The 21331-nt window shown below is 43.2% G+C and overlaps 1 protein-coding gene across 1 annotated transcript in view; it reads right to left on the reverse strand.

The window, feature by feature from the left end:
• Positions 1-19815, reverse strand: part of LOC150076633 (uncharacterized) — a 307359-nt gene extending 287544 nt beyond the window's left edge. Inside the window, exon 1 of the mRNA XM_090386740.1 lies at positions 19612-19815. The gene's annotated coding sequence lies outside the window, so the exon portion shown is untranslated. The remainder of the gene's footprint in view (positions 1-19611) is intronic.
• Between the last annotated feature and the right edge of the window lie 1516 nt (positions 19816-21331).

Here is a 21331-nt window from a genome sequence, read left to right on the forward strand (position 1 = left end):
GTTATGTTTATTAAATACGCAAAAGGCACAATTTCGACACTTTGCTTCTAGCCATGCTCAGCAGTTTGAAGGCTTACTGGTCACAATTAAGGCCAATGCCAGACTAATCGAGTTAGTAGTAATTTATCACCTAGTCCAGATGAGAAAATCAACTCTGCAATAGGAAGGTAGGATGGCTGATGAATAGGTTGCACACGTCAGCCTGTCATATAATTTGCAGCGATTTCAATCTTACTCCGCAAATACATAAATTACTGGAAGTGATGCTCAGAATGATCGCTATCCTAAAATTAATAAAAGATCAACCAACCAAAGGGCATTCATTTAAGCAACAGAACCTCCAGTGCGCCACCCAGGCAATTTGCCTATCTGCGCAAAAGTCTTAATCTTTTGTTTTATTACAGTTATATTTTATGTGATTTATCATCACTGCAATAGTTATCAGGCCAAAATTATTCTAAACATTTCTGTTGATTAAATGACTCGTTATATCGGTCTTTAGCCTGTGGTCACACAGAGATAAATAAATATCCCGTGTGACCACAGTTACCGCCCCTTCCTCGTGGAGGAAGACCTCTACTCGTTTTGAGGTTAAAATTATTAAACTTTAACTTCATAAAATCTTAAAACTGTAGTCTCACACTGAGTCTCTTTCCAAGCATAGCACTATCTCATTAAAGCCTTACCTACCAGGCCAATGACAAGCCACGGCACCTCCTGACACAGACCCATAACTACAGACAACATTACTTAACAATTTCAATCATAATCTGTTCTTCTCCGACTTATGGCCATTGCCTTTTCATACTCGGGACAAGTATGGTCTACAGCATTATGTTCTGCTGTTACTTTTCTGCGTTTGCAATTTATACAACAAGGTGGCATTTCCTTGTTCACACAATCTTTATAGGAATGTCCTTCAGTGGAACAATATCCGCAAAACGCTTTCATTTTACAGAACTTTGCAATGTGGCCAAAAGCCATGCATCTGTAACACTGGGTCACCGTGACAATGTCACGAACCCGACAGGCAGACCAATTCATAAACACTTTTCCTTTTCTAATCAACTACTTATGGACGGGACCTGCTATCTGCACTATCCAGTTATTCAAATGCTTGCTCTTTGCTTTATTCACAGATATCACGTTAAAACTTTCTTGGAATACTTCTTGGTTTATTCCATAATCTTTCAAGTTCTTAATCCATAATTGTTCTTTCAACTCATCTTTATTCACATCTAGTTCCACATCATAAATCAGAACCTTAGGATCTCGCTTCTTTACCTTATCCACACACAATTTTAGTTTTTTTAAACTTTGGACAATCAACGAGCATATCTATATCCTTTTCCGACTCTACTTCAAGGATGATCTTCTTATCCTGTACAGCTCTTAAATTTTGTACTTTAACATTCTGTAGTTCAGGTCTCACTTTTCTAATTAAATCTTTTTTAATATCTTCACTGCATTTATGTTTACTGTTCTTGGTAGTAATAACTACTACTCTGGGTTTTGCAACGCACTTTTCTTTTACCACAGTAGCATATTCCTTTTTGTATTGTTTTTGAATATCTTCCTTTTCAGCCCTAATAACATGCAAGTCTATCTCCAATTTTACTATGGCCATTTCTAGATCATCCCATATTTCCATAATCTTGGTTGCTACATTGCCCGTTACCCGATGTTCTCTTTGCAATAGGAGAGCCCTTAATCTCCCTCGTGCCTCCACTATTTTATCTAATCCAGTTACCACAGGTCCTTGTTCCGAACTTTGTCATAGAGTTCAACAACTTCTTCATACTATTTATCATTTCTAATTTCTTTTCTGGTGTCCACATCCCCTGCTTTTTCTTTTTACAAGCTGAATCCTGTGATTCCCCAGTGCTAGCAGATTTTTGCTTCACTTCTTCATGAACTATGTCTTCCACCTCTTCCTGAACCTCAGAGTTTTCACTCTCTGAATCACTATCTGCTTCCATCTCAATATCTGCTTTTTTCTTGGAAAGAGAGCCAGCGCTCGACTTTCTACCGGACATATTAAAAGGCTGTAATTGCCAACTATTCACAACTTTAACTTTATAATACGAAGGTCTTTAAGACCAACACTTCAACTCAAAACACGAGAATCCAAAAATCTGTTCAACCAAAGGGCAGAAGAGACTCGATCTAATCCTGACTTCTATTGATTGTAGCTTAGAACATTCTAAGCCCGAGACCGCGTTCATTTCACACCACAAACCGATTTTTTTTGTTTTCTTTTTGTACGGGTACCGATGCCCAGTTTCAATTTCCAAAATGCGAAAAAAAAAAAAAAAAAGAAAAGGATTAATTTCTCCAAAATTTCTGTACGATGAGAAATGTCTGACAGCAGCACAAACCATCCTTTGGAATACATTTGAAAAATTTCATATAGATCTTGCAGTGGAGCTCTTGTCAAAATGGCTAAACACTTGCATTATTTCCTGCATCCAGATATGTCAACATTGCACTTAAGTGTCCTTGTCATTGGGGACCTCGAGAAGGACTTATATGCGCCTCCTTCATTAGTGCCTCTTTCATTCAAAAATTATGGAAACAGTCAGGCTCTACTGAAGACAGGATGTCATATTCTAGGAACAGGCTCTTTTCAACAGGCATAAATCGGCAGCTATAAAGAAGCATATGAAACAACCTTCAAGTGTGAGTGTGTGTGTGGGGGGGGGGAGAACCATACCTGAAATTCTGAAAATCTTCTTGCAAATTTAGATCTTGAAGAGTCAATGGATTTCGTAGCTAGATTCTCTGCAGAGTCCGATGGAACCAGCAGCTTTTCCTTACCACAGACCCAAAACAGCTTTCTCAAACTTAACGCAGTCCAATTTAGCAGGCAATAGATGGTCTTCGCCATAAATTCCATTCATCCAACAGCAACAGCGGGAATCGATGGAATACGACATTTTATGGTGAAGTATGAGTCCATACGTTGTTGATCTACTAGTAAGCATATTAATGCATTCCTCTTAAAACAGTAATTTCCTCGCGCATGGAACAAATACTCCATTAAACCATTACACAAGACGTCAAGCACTTCAGGCCTCTATCATCCATTTCAACCCCACTCAAAATAATGGAAAAGCACTTCTACCTGTGCTAACAAAGTATCTCCTTTGTTACGACTAGATCTTTCGCATCCTAATAACTACGCCTCCTCTTTCGACTAGATCCGGAGGCAGCCTTCGATAGCATAAACGTCAAGACACTTCTGGCGCTGCTGGAATCGTTTTGTCACCTTCAGGGAAACCGGATAATGCTTTGGCTGCTGAAGTACATCTCAATTGTGGCTCCGCCTCAAACAACGTGAGAGGTAACCATTATACAGGGACTACGATTGTATCTAATGTAAAGACCCATAGAGACACTACAACGTATGCAATGATTGCAAGCCAACGAACAAAAGAACAATTACTAACCCGTAATCGAACTCTTAAGGAACTGAGCCCCAATCTTAAAGTTATTGGAACCAATTTGCACTTCAGCAAGATGCAAATTGCGAACACTGGAATGATGAGCAAGCGGATGCGTAATGTCTTCATTAGTAGGCTCTCCCCTGCTAGCACAGCTGATGATGTGGAAAACTTTCTTGCTCCATTCAAAATGAATGGTAGAGTCACCAAGCTATCCACAAAATATCCCACCTATGCCTCCTTTAAGGTCGATGTAGCTGATGCAGATTTTGAAGCACTCTTCAATCCTGAAATCTGGCCTGCTGGAGCTCTTGTTATGCCATATCTCGGGCAGCGATATAGAAGTAATGGAAAGGACTCCCACCAATGGTACAATGATTCATAGCAATCCCAGATCTTGTTACCTCAACCAGAACCACAGAACACCAATATACCGATCCCTGTGCTCATCAGTCCTAGACACACCCCGCTGAATCGAGTAGTGCCATGTCAGAGACCACCCGTCCGTATCAAAGTACCCAGAGTACCTGCCTGCACCACATTTTATCAGAATGTACGTAGTCTTAGGAACAAGCTTGACACTATGGAGCAAATTCTGCTCCGCGGATATTTTCACCTGCTCGCCATCACCGAAACCTGGCTCAATGACGATGAAGAATTCCTAGCAGCAGCTGCCCCAGCTGATTATGGGATCGTATTCACATCTCGGATTGCACGCAAGGGTGGAGGCGTCGCAATATTTTACAAGAAATCCGCTTTCAAGCTATTGGATAATAAATCCAGTAACTCCCCTAACTATGAAGCAATCCTCGTTAAGTTAAGATACAACTTCGTGACGTTTGACATCTGTGTGGTGTACATACCTCCAACGCCTTCCCCGCAAATCATCCTTGAAGTTTCCAACTGGATAATCAATCAGCTGCATCCCACAGCTTCTCACGTAGTTTGTGGTGATTTCAATTTACCTCCTCAGCTATCTAATCTGAAAAAGGATCTTCTGGCACACTTGAGATGTGCTGATCTACAACTTATTAATGAAGCTCCAACCAAGGGGAATAACCTCTTAGATCTAGTTCTAGCCTCTATCCCTTGCACACGTGATTACATTGACTCTGATCATGTCACAATACATGTGACTGCATATCTGCCAATCCCCAAATTAGAAGCCAGAAGGACAACAAAAAAGGTTGACATCACTGGTCCCAACTTACTTGGTGTAGATAAGTACATAAGAGCCGCCTCTCTCATTCCCTGGGTGATCTTAGAGACTTGTGACCCAGAACTAGCTGTGAACATTCTCACAAACTGGATTAACACGGTTGCCAAATATGCTGTCTCTACAAAAATCACAATCAGTCCGTATACAAGACTTTGGTGGAATTCAGAACTCAAAATGAGTTTCCAGCTGAAGCAACAGCTCCATCGCACATGGAAACAGTCGCAAAATGACAATGATCTCATCGTTTATTCAAGGGCACGGGCTCAATTTAATCGCCTGAAATCTGAGGAAATCAAATTATACGTTAACCGTGAGCTGGCTAAAGGAAAAATTCCATACAAGAAAGTGAACCTTCATTTTCCTCTGCAACTTGATCCCGAATTGTGGCTCGATTTCGTCACAAGATTTAATCGTAATCCTATGCCAAACTCAGATCTGGCTCTACTAACAGAGCCCACCCAGCAAGAAGTGTTGAACACCATTCAGATAACAAAACAACAACTGATCGTCGCCATCAATTCTCTACCTGCCTCGTCAACCACTGGTGATGATGGAGTTCCCCAATTTATGCTCAAATGCCTAAGTCCATATATTATTCAGCCACTTTTAATTATCTTCAACCAGTTACTCTGGAACCACATTTTCCCACAGCAATGGAAAAACTAGCTCATCAAACCTTTAGCTAAAGTTCAGTCGCCATCGAAACCTAAACACTTCCGGCCCATCTCCAACTCCTCCAGTCTGCTGAAGCTCCTGGAGAAGGCCTTACTCCCCATCCTCACTAAGCAGATCTTGCCCAGTAATCCAGCCCAAATTCACTACTCCCTTCCAAACAGATCAACGATCACCAATCCGCTAGCCACCACGAATACTATCTTGTCAGCATTCGAGAAAAGGCACGAACTAACTGTTACTTACTTAGACATTAAGGCTGCATTTGATGCCGTCCAAGAAAAACCAACTACTCACTCTCCTGGAATGCCATTTCCAGATCACAGGGAACATATTATGCTTTCTCTCCTCTCTTCTGAATAACAGAGTTATAAAGCTTCATACAGAAGATCGCACCCTTACTAGATCCGTCACCGCAGGAGTACCACAAGGAGGGGTCCTTTCCGGCCTTCTGTTCTCATCTATTATCTCCCCACTGGTTGCACATTCTCGATGTCTACTGAGCTATGCAAATGATATCAAGATACTTAGTCCCATCATCCCTGGTCAAGACCTTGATCTGGTAAAAAAGGAAATTAACAACACTCTCACTGCAGTCACATCTGACGTCTGCCAGTTCGGGCTCAAGATCAATCCTGCTGTCCGAATTCATGGTGTATTCATTGAAGCAAACTCCTTCTCTGCAGCCTTCGGTCGGCAACACCCTCATCCCAATTGTGTCCAGCCATCGTGATCTGGGCGTTGTATCCGACTCCAAACTTCGATTCAACGCCCACATAGGCATGCTCCTCACACGTGCTTCAAGACTCCGGTGGATAGCAAAACAGCATCTCCTTCATATCAGAGATAAAAAGACAACCGTGAGGTACATAAGAACAATCATCTTTCCACCTTTACTCTATGCTGCTGAAATTTGGGCGTCAGCGGCACCGTCAATAAAGAAACCACTCTTTGCCACAGAATTCTGGCTCCTAAAGTGGGCTAACAGGAAGCACAACCTTCCAGCTCTGATTCGTACCACGCAGCTTGCCAACTCTCTCGGAATTCCACGGCTTCCCACCTTAGTCGACGACCAACGCCTCCTAGCAACAGTCAAGATGATAACAGGCATAATGGCAACACCTTCATTCTGGGATACCTGTGGCTGGAGGAACCCCCTGCTGCCCTTAGGGCCAATCCCGAGTTCCACTCGCATTCAGCACGACTCCATCTCTCGGACAGGTTCCTTCCTCAGCAGATGCTCAAGCAAACCCAGGCACTTGACGCCGACCTGAACAAATTCGCTGTTGACCGGAATTACCGGAAAAAATTATGACCAGTAGAACTAATCAGCAATGACATGTGTACCTTGCATCTGTTCCTGTCTGATTGAGCTGGTGCTCTTATCTCGATGTTAAGTCAGCTCAATCAGACCTAACTCTCGTAAGGAGTTCTCTCCTTTGTATAAAATATGTTTTCATTTGTAAAATTACCTGTTTTTGTAAATTAATTGTTCTATTTTCCCGGAAGTTTCGGGAGGCTGTAAAAATGTAAACCCCTGGCTTTTTGGCCGTGAAGGGCATTAAAGATTCTCTCTCTCTCTCTCTCTCTCTCTCTCTCTCTCTCTCTCTCTCTCTCTCTCTCTCTCTCTCTCTCTCTCTCTCTCTCTCTCTCTCTCTCTCTCTCTCTCTCTCTCTCTCTCTCTCTCTCTCTCTCTCCTGGCCATCATAGTCACATGCAGATCTGTATCTCAAGAATAACAAATAATGCACTAAAAATATAACTGCTGGAGTGCTACAAGGAGGTATTTTGTCCGGATTGCTCTTCACAGCTGCACTCTTACCTTTCATCAATCGCAATGAAGATATTTTGGTGTACGCAGAAGATATCACGATATTGACCACTATTCTGCCAGCAACTGACCTAGCTAAAATTACCAATGTAAATAACAAGATCGCTGAGTTAGCTTTCTACATTGAAAAGTTTGGGCTCCGCCTAAACCAGTAAATCTGACATGATGTTATTCTCTTTAAAGCCATCACCAGCCAAAATTCTACCCTTTTTGGGTGGAACGCAGATCCACTTAGTGAAAAGCCACAAAGACCTTGCGCTTATTTTCGACCGAAAATTTCGATTCCATCAGCATATTGAGGAGATAGTAATAAGAATGCGTAGCCTTAGATGGTGTGCCAAATGAAACCTTGTGAGGTTGCAAATGAGTTAAGAACAACGAAGAAATATATCCAGACGGTAATTCACACTACGGTGCCCTATGCAACTGAAATTTGGACGTGAGCACCCCGACAGGCAAGAAAAAAAAATCTTTGCGGAAGAGTACTGGTTACTTAAGTGGGCCCCCTTCATAACATCACGTCCTCCACAGGTAAGGACAATCGAAACTGCGAGACAGATAAAGCTGCCAAGGCCACCAATCACGTAAACGTCTGAAGCTCACAACATCTACAAAAAAATGCTAATTGGTTCCATTTCATCCCTATATTTTTGGAATTTCTGTACACGACGCACCCATGCACGATCCTCAATGTTAACACCAACGCTGTTGCCAAAGTTACGTAGACTTAAACTGAGTGGCAGATTCACACGTACGCAGTCACTACCATTCATTCAAATAGTGGAATTAGGTTGAGTGGATATGGATTAATTCGCAACCCAATCCGCATATAGACACCGATCTGCTGAGTAAGACCCCGCCTTACTCCGCGAAATGCACTTAGCCGTTTATGCAAATGGATAGGTGTATTTTGTGTGTGTCTATGTGTGTGCGCGTGCGTTGCCTTCGGACCATAAGCCTAAATGAAGCCTAAAGCTGCTGGCCGCCAAAATGAGAGCCCGTGTTTCTCCAGTCCAATTGACCGCGCAACTGGACTGTTGAGTTGCTCTTGTAGTAGCACAGTTTGTAGAACCACGGTCCTCCGCACACCGGGTGGAAAAGACCCGAGTTCGAGTTCCAGCAAATATCAAATGAACCACAGACTACGCAATTTACAGACAATAAAGCCTTGTATGGCCTTAGTCACCGACGTTCCTGACCCTACAACAACGTAAATGTTAACTTAACCTATGGATTTTCCTTATTGTTAATCTCTAATTGTATATTGCTGTATACTCAACTTGCCAAACCCTGCCTTGTAGGCTGTGATGGGTATTTGTTGCCACTGTTTCTGGTTGTGTACAATGAAATATTATTTAAATATCAAGGTAGGCAGAGTAGTTAATGATTACTGGCAAGCCTTTTAAACGACGGGGAACATCAACCCTAAAATAAATTGCACGCTTGGTCGGGCTTCAACTGAAAACAGTGGAGAAAGAAAGAAAGAAAGATCTGGGAGTTACGATGCGGTCGAACATGAAGTCCTCCGAGCAGCGTTGACAGGCAGTCCTGTCGATGATTTATCGAATATTTGCTTGTACGGATACGGAGTTCGTAACACCACTGCACGAGGCAATTGTGAGACTGCACTTGGAACACTCTGTCCATCTATGTGGACAACACCTGCAAACAGAGTTTCTTTGAAGGGTCCAAAGAAGGGGAATGTGCCTGGTGAGATCGGCAGAAGGGCGTCCATACAAGGAGACTTGGAATAGGTGGATTGCACAGCTTGGAGACACATCCCACAGGAGATTTGATTCAGGCGTGTCAAACTCTGAGAGGTGAAAGTAAAATGAACGAAGTTTACATTAAAAATATTGGGAGAAATAATACCGATGATAATTAATCTTAATTGTACGTAAAGGTATGAAACAATAGTAAAGATCATTCGTTCACGAATTCGAAGAAACGAAAGTACAAGTTAAGACAAATAGAGTATGAGGAATCACGTGTGAAAAATACAAAACATTCCTTTAATTAAAATAATAAAAAATCATTAATGAAATGAAACAGTTATTTCGATGACGGATGTTCGGCAACGCTCAATAAGGAGGAGGAGGAGTAGACACTTGTCGGAGCGCCAGTTGGCTAATGGGGTCAGTTAAGTGGCACCAAATTACAGTATTTGAAATATCGGGAGCGCAACCTGAAACGAGCCTGGCACAGAAGCAATATATTTCCTGGACATTTGTACGTTTCTTGTAGACCTTTCTTGGCACGCAGTCAACGTCCAGCTCGTCAGGAATTTCACAAGATTCTGGGGCATCCATCAAGGGCACTTTGGTCTGGTTGCTCGGATCTGGAGAGCCAAAGTGCTCGAAGGCTCACTGGCCGTGACAGCATCCCGTCCTGCCCGGGATTTCGATCCTGTATGGGTTGTTGTTGACGGGGTTGTAAGTGCAATGGCTACTTAGGCCATATTGCTAGGATCCCTTTCGGCATAGGAACCCTGGAGATGATAAAAGCCCTTCCCGGAATGCGGTTGAGCGCTCTTAGGATAATACTCGATTTACTTGCTTTTATCAAATTTCAGTTCTGTCTTCTTTCGGAATTGGGGGATGAAAAATCAAGTTTTTTGAGGTGGAGAACCACGCGACCTTCTGCCGAGACCGACTAACTCCGGAAACGAATTTTGAACTTAGCGAAGTTTAAACGAAGATCATTTCCTTAGGACGGAAGTGAGAAGCGATCTCAGTAGAACAGCGTAGGAGTATCTGCCGCTCTCTCTGCCTTAAACATCTGTCAGTCAGAACACCCACCTAGGTGGTGGGTGCGGATGACTGAATGAACGAAACGTAGAGGCGAATCGAATCTTTCCTTTCCAAGCATTTATTCCTCAAAATGTATTTTACTACAATTGGGAACCTGTTATAACTTTCCCCACCCCTTCTACTCACTCTCCAAAAGTAACCCCTTAGGCCGCCCAAACTATTTACTTCGATGATGTCCCCTTCGGTAACAAACAGTCGCTATTTTGTCATGTAAGCAGTGTCATCAGCAAATATTTTTGGGGAATTTTTCTGATTCATTTCCTCGTCTGTTTCGTTCTGATCTTCCCATCGCCCGCTTTCAGCATCAGGGATGTCGGCAACCCCATCTCTTCCGTCTGCCCTTGCTCCAGTGAAATATTCCGAGGATATTCATCCACAGAAAAATTTCTAATGCTCCCTCTCGAACTCCCTCGAAATTGACTGCTGGAGGGCAACTCGCCAGATGAGTGTTGTCCCACCAAGCTGCACATGGCGGATGAGTCCTCCAATTCCAATCTTGTATCCTACACACTCAAGCATGAAACACAAAAGGAAGGAAGGGGAATCCGTCCTTTCTTAGATTTCCAATCGTGCTTTTCAAGATCTCGTCGAGTACCCCTCCAACTCCGTAATTAATTCATTGCCATTCATCGCGAAGTCCTCCGAGGACTAATTGGCTGCGCGTGCACTTAAACAGCTCGCGGTTCAATTAGCTCGCTCAGGCCGAGGAATCCGCCTCGAGTGGCTGCAGAAACAAAACCGTCGTGGGTACGGAAACGTAATGAACGAATTATGACCTCTTTCGCAAACAGCCACGTGCCCTTCCACCTACTCCATCAGTTCTCCGATCAAATGTCATAATTTCATCCGGGAAGGGACGAGGCAGCAATACTCATCGTCCCATGATCGCGTAACATGAAGACACGTATAGATTCTTATGTAGGGCGGCACCCGAACGTCAGTCCAACTCCGCCTTGGTACACAGTGATGAATACAGAACTCTGTATTCAACACGCCAGAAATGTGTGTAATGTTTTATTTTTTTGCGGCGTGTGTTATTGTTTGTTCACTCTTACAGGATAATAAATAAATAAATATTCATTTATTGCAAATACAGCAAGTCCGTCGCAGTACATGGCTAGGGGCAGGTAAAAATACGTATACGAGGTCAGTATTGATCAACAAAAATATTTGCAATTGTCTGTGGTATTTACATAAATACCACAGACAATTGCAACATAAATACCACAGACATATAAATAAATATAGTACAGATAGCACATAAATATAATAAATACCACATAAATATAGTAACAGATAGTGCTAGTATGCAGGTGGCTTTAACGAAAATAAAGAAAACCTCGAGTGATTTCATGGCTGTTGAAACGAATAAAGTAACTAAGGCAACCTCAAACATAATCCATAGCTTTTGGGCAGAGATGGAAACAATTATCACGGCATTGATATTCAAAATGAGAAGTTAAAAGTCAAGACAGAGGAATTACAAGTAAGAGCTAATATGTTTGACCAAATCATGAGTTTGACCAAATCAAGGCTGGTTTGATGCCACCTTTACAGCCCTCTTACGCCGATAAAGTCATGATCAGCTCGACACAAACGAAGCAGATGTATTCTGGAGGGGATAGAGTGGAACGAGGGCAGCATTATATATAACTGACTCTAGAGATAGGATACTTATGGAAGCTAAAACTGTTACAACACAAATCAGTGCCCCTCAGCATGTGGCGATCTTTAGACCGGTGGACGACTCCAAACTGGCCTCGGGGTCGGAGGTTAAAGAAGTAATAGCCAAATCTCTGCGTTCTGAACATAAAAATTTAAAAATTAAAAACGTCAGAATTGTGAGAAATAATGGAGTGTTAGTTGAAACATCTCAAGATGAGGATTTAGAGCCGCTAGACAATCCTCCACATTTAAAGACGTTGACTACAGTCAGACAAACAAAAATGACATTTCCTACACTATTAGTTTATAACGTTTCAAGAGATTCGACTAAGGAAGAAATAGTAGAGGACATCTTTATGAAAAATCTTAAAGATTATGGCTTTACTTTCGAAGAGATTCAGGAAGAGGTGATGTTACGTTTAACTCCGGCACAAAGACAAAAGTGATAAATTGGGTGATAGGTTTCTCACCGAGAGCATTTAGACATCTTTTAGAAAACGACAGAATTTTCTTGGGATTCTCAGCCCATAAATACAGGAAATTTACAAAAAAGTGACAAAATGCTTCCGTTTCTTTGGCCACCTCACACAGTTTTGCACCAACAAGACTGTATCTTGTTGTTATTGTGCAGCTGGGGGACATATATATGCAGATTGCCCCCATAAAGAACAATCCCCGAGATGTATAAACTGTAAGAGGAGGAATAGGGACAATGCACATTCTGTAAGGGAGCTACTCTATCCAGAATATCAGAAAGCAGCTGAACTTGCAAGACTGAAACTTGCTAACGAATATTACCCAAATAAACCATCTAAATTACAATAGATCTGCCAACAAATACTTCCTAAAAATAATGCAGGTGAACTAAGAGTTTCGTGTTTGCAGGATAAAGTAGACATTTTGACTATTCAGGAGCCCTACTCGCTGTATAGACAAACGGATAAGTTATATCACGTTGTTGGTTATCCGTTAGTAGCTAGAGTTGTTGCATGTGAATCCATGCAGCCAAAAACTGCCATCGTTGTATTTAATGGAGCTCTAACTGTAACAGCGTATCTCGTTTTTGTACATACTTTTCTACCTGCATCCATATTTCTACCCATTTTTTAGACTTCTACATGGTTTCTTTATATTGCGCTCCAAATGATAATATTGAGGTACGAATGCATCTTTTGGAAGAAATTTTAAGCACTTTTCCTAGTGCAAGTATATTGGTTTCAACTGACTCCAATGCAAAATCTCAAATTTTGTTTAGCGAACGCAACGACGCTAGAGGTTCTGTGTTTGAAGAATTTATATTGACTAACCACTGGAATGTGCATAATCTTCCCAACATGCCAACAACCTTTTAGAACGTTCACGGACGGTCTAACATAGACCTTACCCTTTTCTCTCCATGTTTGTCGCAGTATGTAAAAAACTGGATAGTCTGCCCGGATGTATGCAATAGCGATCATTTTTGATTTAGTATTAAATGTTAGGGATGGAGGTTCTTCAGGTCACCTTCAGGATTTAAACCGCTTCTCTATCAGAGCCACGAACTGGACCAAATTTAAGCAAGTCTTGCAACAAGAATTTTCAGATGATAAAATTGCACAATTGAACAGTTCATCTGCAGTAGAATATGCTTACTTTGTGCAGAACACTCTCTACAGAGCTTTGACTGAATCCACTAAAAGGAAAGTTAGCAGACCTGGCTCCACCCCATGGTGGAATCCCCAGTTATCTGTTCTGAGAAGACGGGTTATAGATGCAAGGAAGAATTTCCAGAGGCACAGATACTTAACAGAAACAGGCGTTGGGCGACTAAAAGAAGTCTATTGTCAATTACGTAAGGAATATTTCGGAGCTATTGCGGAAGGCAAAAGATCCTCATGGCAGAAACTAGTGTCCCAGACAGGAAATTCTGACCCATGGGGATTAATATACAAAATTTGTCGTGACAAACTTGTAACTCCTGAGATATATAGTTCTCTTTACTCTAACGCAAGTCTGACTACTGATTGGCTCTCCACCGTTGAAGCTGTTATAGAAAGACTTCCCAGAGCAAGACACAACCGAACAAATTCAGATAAGGTTCGTTAACGGATCTTACAAGGGATCAAATGACACAGAACTATTTAGTCTAGATGAACTTGCACTGGCAATTTCTAAAATCAATCTGTCAAAATGTCCTGGAATAGACATAGTTGAAAATGCGGCAATCAAAATATTTCACCAACATTTTCCCCATATATAAATGCCTATTAGAGGGGACTTTTCCAAATTTTTGGAAGATTGCGTTAGTAAAGATGCTCAGAAAGCCTGGAAAATTGGCAACGGATCCCAAGGCATATCGCCCTATATCCCTTCTAGGAAATCTTGGAAAGCTTTATGAGAGATTATTAGCGCCTAGGATGCAGAAGGTTTTGGCTACAAGTAATATGATTTCTAATTCACAATTCGGCTTTAAGAAAGGCTCCTCCACTGAAGATGCCATCAGAAATTTGGCGAATCTATGTAAAACTACAGACAAGAAATACATAATGGTTGTTTTTATTGACTTTAACCGCTATTTCTCAGAGATCTGATATCTCAATACTGGAACAGCGTCTACAAACGCCCTACAGGTAATTGCTGGTACCATGCCATTGGATTTATTTATTGTCTACAGAGGGTTTTTGTACAAATTGAAAAAGGGTACATCAGTAACGTTTTTGGATATTACAATTGATTTGGAGAATAATATTAAAGAAGAAAAACAACGAATATGGAACAAATTAATGGATTTATGGCAGACCAGATGGGAAAGTGGTGAGGTTGGAGCTGTGACGAGGAAATATATTCCCCGGGTGAACTATGCATTGGCAAAAACCGTGGCATCTTGGTTTACGCCTTCTATGTACACTTCTTATTTGTTAACAGGACACGGCTCACTTAGGGCCAAATTATATGAGAGAGCGTTGGAGACAGATCCTTTCTGTACATGTGGCGAGCAGGAGACTTGGATGCATGTAAATGTTTTATGTCGGGAGTTTGAAGACCAAAGGCGGATTTTGATGGCGCATATTCCTGACTTATCATTTGATACAGTACATTTGCTTATTGCAAATCGTGACTGTTTTAATTATTTCAGGAGTTTTCAGCTGCTGTTTTTGCAAGAAGAACTGTTCTCAGAGCCTTTTTTCAGAGGCAAACCTAGTGTCTTAATTGTCTTCATGGAGTTTCACTATTGGTTTCTGCATCTGGCTGGCGGCTGGGGTGCTGGGTCTGGTGCTCTGGTTGGTTGTCTTTGTGCTGCAATCATGATACTCCATTCTGGATTCTGCCGTGCTGGATCAGATTCACTGCGTCGGGTCTGGTGGTCTAAAGGGTCTAATATCCATGGCGTACAGTTGGAGATTGCTGGATAGTACCGTTATTGGTTTTGGAGGGTTCTAGTGCATGTGAAACAGCAGCTGAGGAAATATTCAATTGAACTGTGATTTTTGAAGTTTATAGTTGTGCCATCCAGACTATTGAATATTATTGTTGTTTTATTATATATATATATATATATATATATATATATATATATTTTTTTTTTTTTTTTATTTTTTTTTTTTTTTCCCTGGTGGCTCCCTGGTATGGGCAACCCGGGGCGCGGGATTGCTGGCACTCACTGGTATTGCACTACCTCCAGTGGGTGCGGGATTTCAAGTGCGAATAGCGCTACAGTAAAATCAGACTCAAGTAATTTAACATACTTTTTAAGGACTGCTTTGTAAAGACTATATATTCCCAAGTTCTCAAGGTAGATTTGGGCTTATGCCTGGGAGCTACCCTGAATAAGAACACACTTGCACACACACATGAGAGTTTAATGTTTGTCAGAGCATATAATTATATGTAAATATATCTTGTATATAAATCATGTATATACTTTTATGTACATGATGTTGAGACTATATTGTGTGTAATTAATAAATGAATGAATAAATGAAATGAATACTGGCATGCCCAAGGATAGCGAACGTTTTTGCGGGCGGCGTTAGTGCTAGGGCCACTAAGAAAAGTATTTAGGGTTGGGGGCCACCAGTGGTTTCCCACATCTGCGCCATATGTACTTTGTGATGTCACCAAGAAAAGATATTTGGCATCGAATATTGGATTTTAAGATGTCCGAACCGCACACGAGGGACGCCGTTCACAGTACATTACACGCCATCCTTGACATGACAACCTTGAAGCGCCTTGTCCTAGGAAAAAATGCCGTCACTCTATCGAAATTGCTGACCAATGCAATGATAAGAGTTTGGCCTTCACTGTAACGTGAGTAACCCTAGGAAACCATATGGCATACAATTGACAAAAATATAGCCTTATAATATAATGCTTAATTGATGATAAAATAAAATTTATCATCAATTAAGAGACCAAGTTATTTATTTTGAGAAAACAAGGAGGAATTTGGACATTGTTGATATGAAGTTTAGGAGGTCTGTTATAATTCAGTTTATTGTTGAAGACCATCATTTTAGTTTTCGTCTCAAATTTTTTATTTGTTTATTCCTGACCATTCCAGCAATTCATCCAGGATTTCATACATAGCAGTAAATCGTCGGCAAATGCTATTTTATTGCAAATTTGACTTTCTTTTATAACCATTGGTCTAAAACAGAATTCCAGAGGAGAGGCCCAAGGACCGAGCCTTGTGGGCATCCTCTGGAAATAAATCTTGAAAATACCACAGGTGCGTGTACTGCGTATACTTTTAACGATTTAAATATTTTAATTCGGACATAAATTTATTTTGCCTCATTCAAATGTTTGCCCGCTGCATCGGGGCTCTGTTCACGTGATCCCAGGTGGAGCAACAACGAACCACAAATCAACTCGTGTCCTCCATCGCGGAAGTAGACCACCGTATTCGGCTGGCTCTCTGCATTTCAACGCTTTTAAACTGAATTAATCGAACAAGACCCGCCTCAGTTCAACAAGACCCTTCATCCAAAGAACACACCATTGGCGTAAGTTTCTAACTCGCGCCAATTAAAAAGGTCACTTTGTAACATTGAGTCTCACTCGTAAGGCTGGATAATTGGGCCGCAGGAGAAGTGGTTTCTGTTTCAGTGATCGAAGTCTATTCCCAGTTTCCGTGGCAGTGGGCCCCTCGGTGAATTGACTCGCGGGACAGAACCGAGTTAAGAGCGGAACCAACACTCGTCAAGTTCGCAGAATGGTGAAGTACCACGGTGGTTGAGAAGCAGCTGGTGAACCGAAGATGTCTCCCATCTGCGCCAATAGCGGCGTCATTGAACTCGAGGACAGCGCGAGAACGTGATGTTGTCTTCGATGAATCTCGCTGCACTGCGCATGCATCGGATGGTGGCAGCTCGATGGGCCCAAAGAACACCAATGACGGAGGTTGATGACGGTGGTCTGCGATGGTCCGCTTTATTTGGGGCCGGATGTGGCGATCGATGAACCCACGTTGGTTTGAGAGACGAGATTCCAGTTTCCATTCGTTAAGCGATTCTGTTTCTTCCAACAACGATCTTCGGGCTTCTCAAAATTAACGTAGAAAGAAACGCGTGCAGCTTCGTTACCCTTGAACAACGTTTAAGGCAACTGCTCCAAAAGACATTGTAGAATTATTTTCCCGTTACTTTGTCTCTGTGTTTACATCGCTACCACCAATCCGCGTTTACACATTAAAGTTTCTCCGTGTCCCCTTTGATGCGGATCGAAGGAGGGATGCAATTTCTGCACTGGACCACCGGACTAATGATTGTTCCCGAGGTTAATGATTGCCAAGGAACTTATCCGAAGGAGGCTTTCTTCTCACTGCAACTGCTGTTTAACGATTTATCGGTTGCAGCCAATGATTCGTAGGAGATCGAAATAAAATTGATTCACGAGGTGTCTCTCGAGATTGGTAAGTGCGCACTTCCCTCGGTTTCACTAAGTATTAGAGAGAGAGAAATTGTTTATTGCAACTAGATGTAAGTGAAGTTGGAACTGTCCCAGCGCGGCAAAGGCCAGGGGCTCACCTCAGAATTAATTGTTTACACAGCGATATAAAAGGCAACATTTGCAAAATATACACGAGTGGCACTGATGCCTTCTCTGTGGAGACGCACCCACGCGCTCTTGTTCAAAGAAGGTTATGGTGAGACTTCGCCCGCACGTGCAGCAAGCGAGTTTTGTCGTAGCACAGGAGAGCTTTGCAGATGGTGCGGAATGGAGCACGAGCTTGTTCTTATTGGCTTCTGGTATTATTCTTAAATAATAAGAAATCATCTTCTGTCGTAGAACAGAAGAGTGAGAAAGAAAAAAGCAGCAACGCTTGGCCTCGTGGGTAACGAACAAATGAATCTTTTTCAATCTGAGAGATATCACGTGACTAACAATTTTTGTTTTATTCTGCTCTTTGCTGTTCAGCAATTATTTTCGTTTACTCTCTCTCTGTCATATTTTTCACGCTTTGTACTAATCCCCTTAAAGGTAGCAGGTCGTAGCATTTAATGGAACGAGGGGTGGTCGCAACGTGGACAGCATTGGCAGAAAGCGAATTATCCTCAAGATTACGCCGAGAAAAAGAAAATCGACTTTTTTCTTTTTAGAAGGAGTTTCAAGAGAGATTCCTTCTCTACAAAGTTCTGTCCCCTTTTTGTTATTATTATTATTCAGTTTATTAAGCTTGAATTCACCCCCTGTACAGCTGGGGTGAAACAAGGGGCTGTACAAGGGGTGAAATCAATCTTAATAAACTGAATAATTTTTTATTGGGGGTCGAGTACTGATAAGGCGGGTGTCAGTGGAACTGACTGATTCGGGGGATATCAATAACCTCCTTCCCCCATCTCTGGTTTTTATCTCTCTCTCTCTCTCTCTCTTGTTCAAGCGACCCCGAAGTTTCCCGTTTTCTCCCTCCCCCCCGACAGAAGGTGTTTGCCGCTGCGTTCAGTCGGAACGAGAGAAACTGTCGCTACTAAACTCTCCCCGCATGAACGTCCCCGTGAAATTGCGGCCTTGTGAGTGCTGCGCGGAAGGAGCGGCTAATAAAAGTACGCCAGAGAGAGAGCGCGGGGGGGGGGAAGCACGAGGGCCAGCTGGGGAATGCTCTCTAATCGAAAGACGACTCCTTCGAGTGTGTCCCCTCTGCATCAGTAGTTCGGGAGAGCGAAGTCTTTACAAAATGGAATTCGGATAGTCCAGAGCACGTGGGGGGGGGGCGTTGGCGCTGATTGGAAGAGGGAAAGCGACGAATGAACAGTTAGAATAAAAAAAAATAAGAATAAAATAAAATAAAAGTGACTGAAACTGAGTGCGTTTCGATTGTACAGTTCGCTGTTCACCGACAACCGAGGGGTCATCGTGTTCTCCAGATGAAAAATGCAAATCCCCGTCCTGTAAGAACTCCTTCCGTGTATTCCGATAAGGGTTGGCCGACGATGCAACTCAGAGATCGTCCGTAATTGCGACGACTCCGACGCTGCGATTTTAATTAAATCGATAGTTCAAATCACGGCCCGCAAAGGCAGGCGGTGTGACGTGTTCGGTGATGCACGCGCATCCTCGAAACACTAGTCGGAAGAATTAACGCGCGCAGCAGCTCCCCCTCCCCAGTATTCGGACTCGCGAGAAAGCAGACGGCATCGGCAGCCCGCAAACTGACCTTCAGTCGAGCCCGTTCGCAGGCGCCCTTCGAAATGCAATCTCGCCTCCCTCCCACCGAGTTGCCGATGCAAAAGAGACGCAGAGGACTGTCGACAGATCGTTTTAAGAAGCTACGGAAACGGAGAAATCAAACAGAGAATGCTGAGAGGGTGCTACCGCCCCCCCCCTCCGAGGATGGCGATGCGCTTACGAGGTTCAATTTCTAAACGTTTGTCGACCTTTAAACTTACAGGCGCCGTCATCAGTCGGCACATTGTCTTCCGGCGGATACAAACGCTGCGTGGTGGCATGGAGGGGAGGAGGGAGGGCGGACAGAAAGAGTCTTCTTACCTATTTCTGTTGTGCGGCCCACTCCGACGGAAGCTGATTCGCTTGTCCGTTGCACGAGCGCTGGATGCTTGGAGGTGTTGCCATGGGATACGCGGGTAGTCCTTTTGACGAGCGGGAAGAGCGTTAACCGTAGTCTCCCTCGCGCAGCATAACTTTCCCGAAGCTGTTCCGTGATGTCGCCCGGCTGCAACTTGCGGCACACTGTCACACTGTCGTCTGCAACGAAACAAATTCGTCGCAGTATAAAAGGCTACGGCAACGCCCTCTATGTTCGAAAGAGTGCCGGCCGGAGATTTCGGTGTCGCTACTGCGCTCGTGTCCGCCGAAGCTTTTAATCAAACTCGGCGGGCGATGCGGTAAAGCAGCCCCGTGCGAAGGGAAGGCGACGTTTACAGGGGCACTGCGGAAGGCGGATCTGGGGCCAGGGGGAGGGAAAATAAGCGCGCGATTGATAACCTTTTATTCCGCTTTTTCCTTTCGGGAAAATTAAATTAATTTTCACGAAGTCGACGTCGCTCCAAGTGGTCTTCTATTACGGACTGGAAGGGTGATGAATATGCACGCGACTTTTGGCGAACGTCTATTAACCGGTCGAATTTTTACTTTTTTTTCTGTTTTTCTTGGGGGGGGGGAAACAACGCGCAGAAATCAGATGCTGCAGAATGTTTCCGTATCCAGCAGATGTCCCTGAGGGGTGAGGGGGGGAACAAAGGCGCTTTAAGGGGTAATATTAGACAGAGTACTTCCTTCCCGTTTTTACTCGAAGGTTGTGAAAGGCTCCGCTTGGTAGCATTTACTTTTTGTCATTGGTGTATACAGATGGCAACTTTCTGCCTTCGGATTCCAATTCGCGCAGGGAAAAGGAACTCAGCTGTGGGGGCCCATTCACTTGCTTCCACTCTCGCTCTCACTAAATTCTGTGATCACGCGGCTCCTGGCGCTGTTCTCGCTCTGCACGCTCATATCAAAATGTCAGCCGTAAAACGCCGCGGATAAACAGGAACAGAAGTCCATTTGAATGCGGCAGCGACACCCCTCTCGTTGGAGCGTGGCTCGAACGACAAGCAGACGATGCAACGAGGATCGCTGGAATCGAAAGAGGCCACACACAGCGACAGCGTCACGAATATCGATTTATTGATCAGCCAGGTGGGTTGGTGGGTGGGCCGAAAGAGACGGAGAACATCGACAGTCAAAAGAGCGCCCTCAAAAGGTCAAATTGTGCCGGTGTTTACGATTCACATTTCGTTCAAAAAAGCACCGTCCACCCTTTGACATGAGCATGTCCCACGACCACGACTATTCGTCCGAGTCAACAAATCTTATAATAGAAAGATGCCTCACCCTGAGTGCCAAATGACCACTGCAATAATCTCGGAGCCAAACATATGGGAACTGTGCAGCTGGAGAATCCCTCAACCCGGACTGAGGTCAGCTCCAACACTGATAGCCAACCATAATAGACTAGCCCTTAGCGACCACTTTCTCCCCAAGCAGATGCTTATCACAGTCCAAGCAATCGAAGGCGACCTCTACAAATTTGTCAAGGATCGCAAATATCGGAGAGAGAGATCCTTGATGACCTCAACTCAACCAGGCAAACTGCATAGTAACGGGCCCCCCAGAGGATCCTGGCCCACCTGCTGGCAACACCAGGTGGGTCACAGTCTCTTTTGAGACGTTACGTGATATACTGGGATTGGCCCACCTTCCCGTGGTG

The sequence above is a fragment of the Mastigoproctus giganteus genome, chromosome 12 (genome assembly GCF_048544385.1).
Source record: "Mastigoproctus giganteus isolate SK-2022 chromosome 12, ASM4854438v1, whole genome shotgun sequence".
NCBI lineage: Eukaryota > Metazoa > Arthropoda > Arachnida > Uropygi > Thelyphonidae > Mastigoproctus > Mastigoproctus giganteus.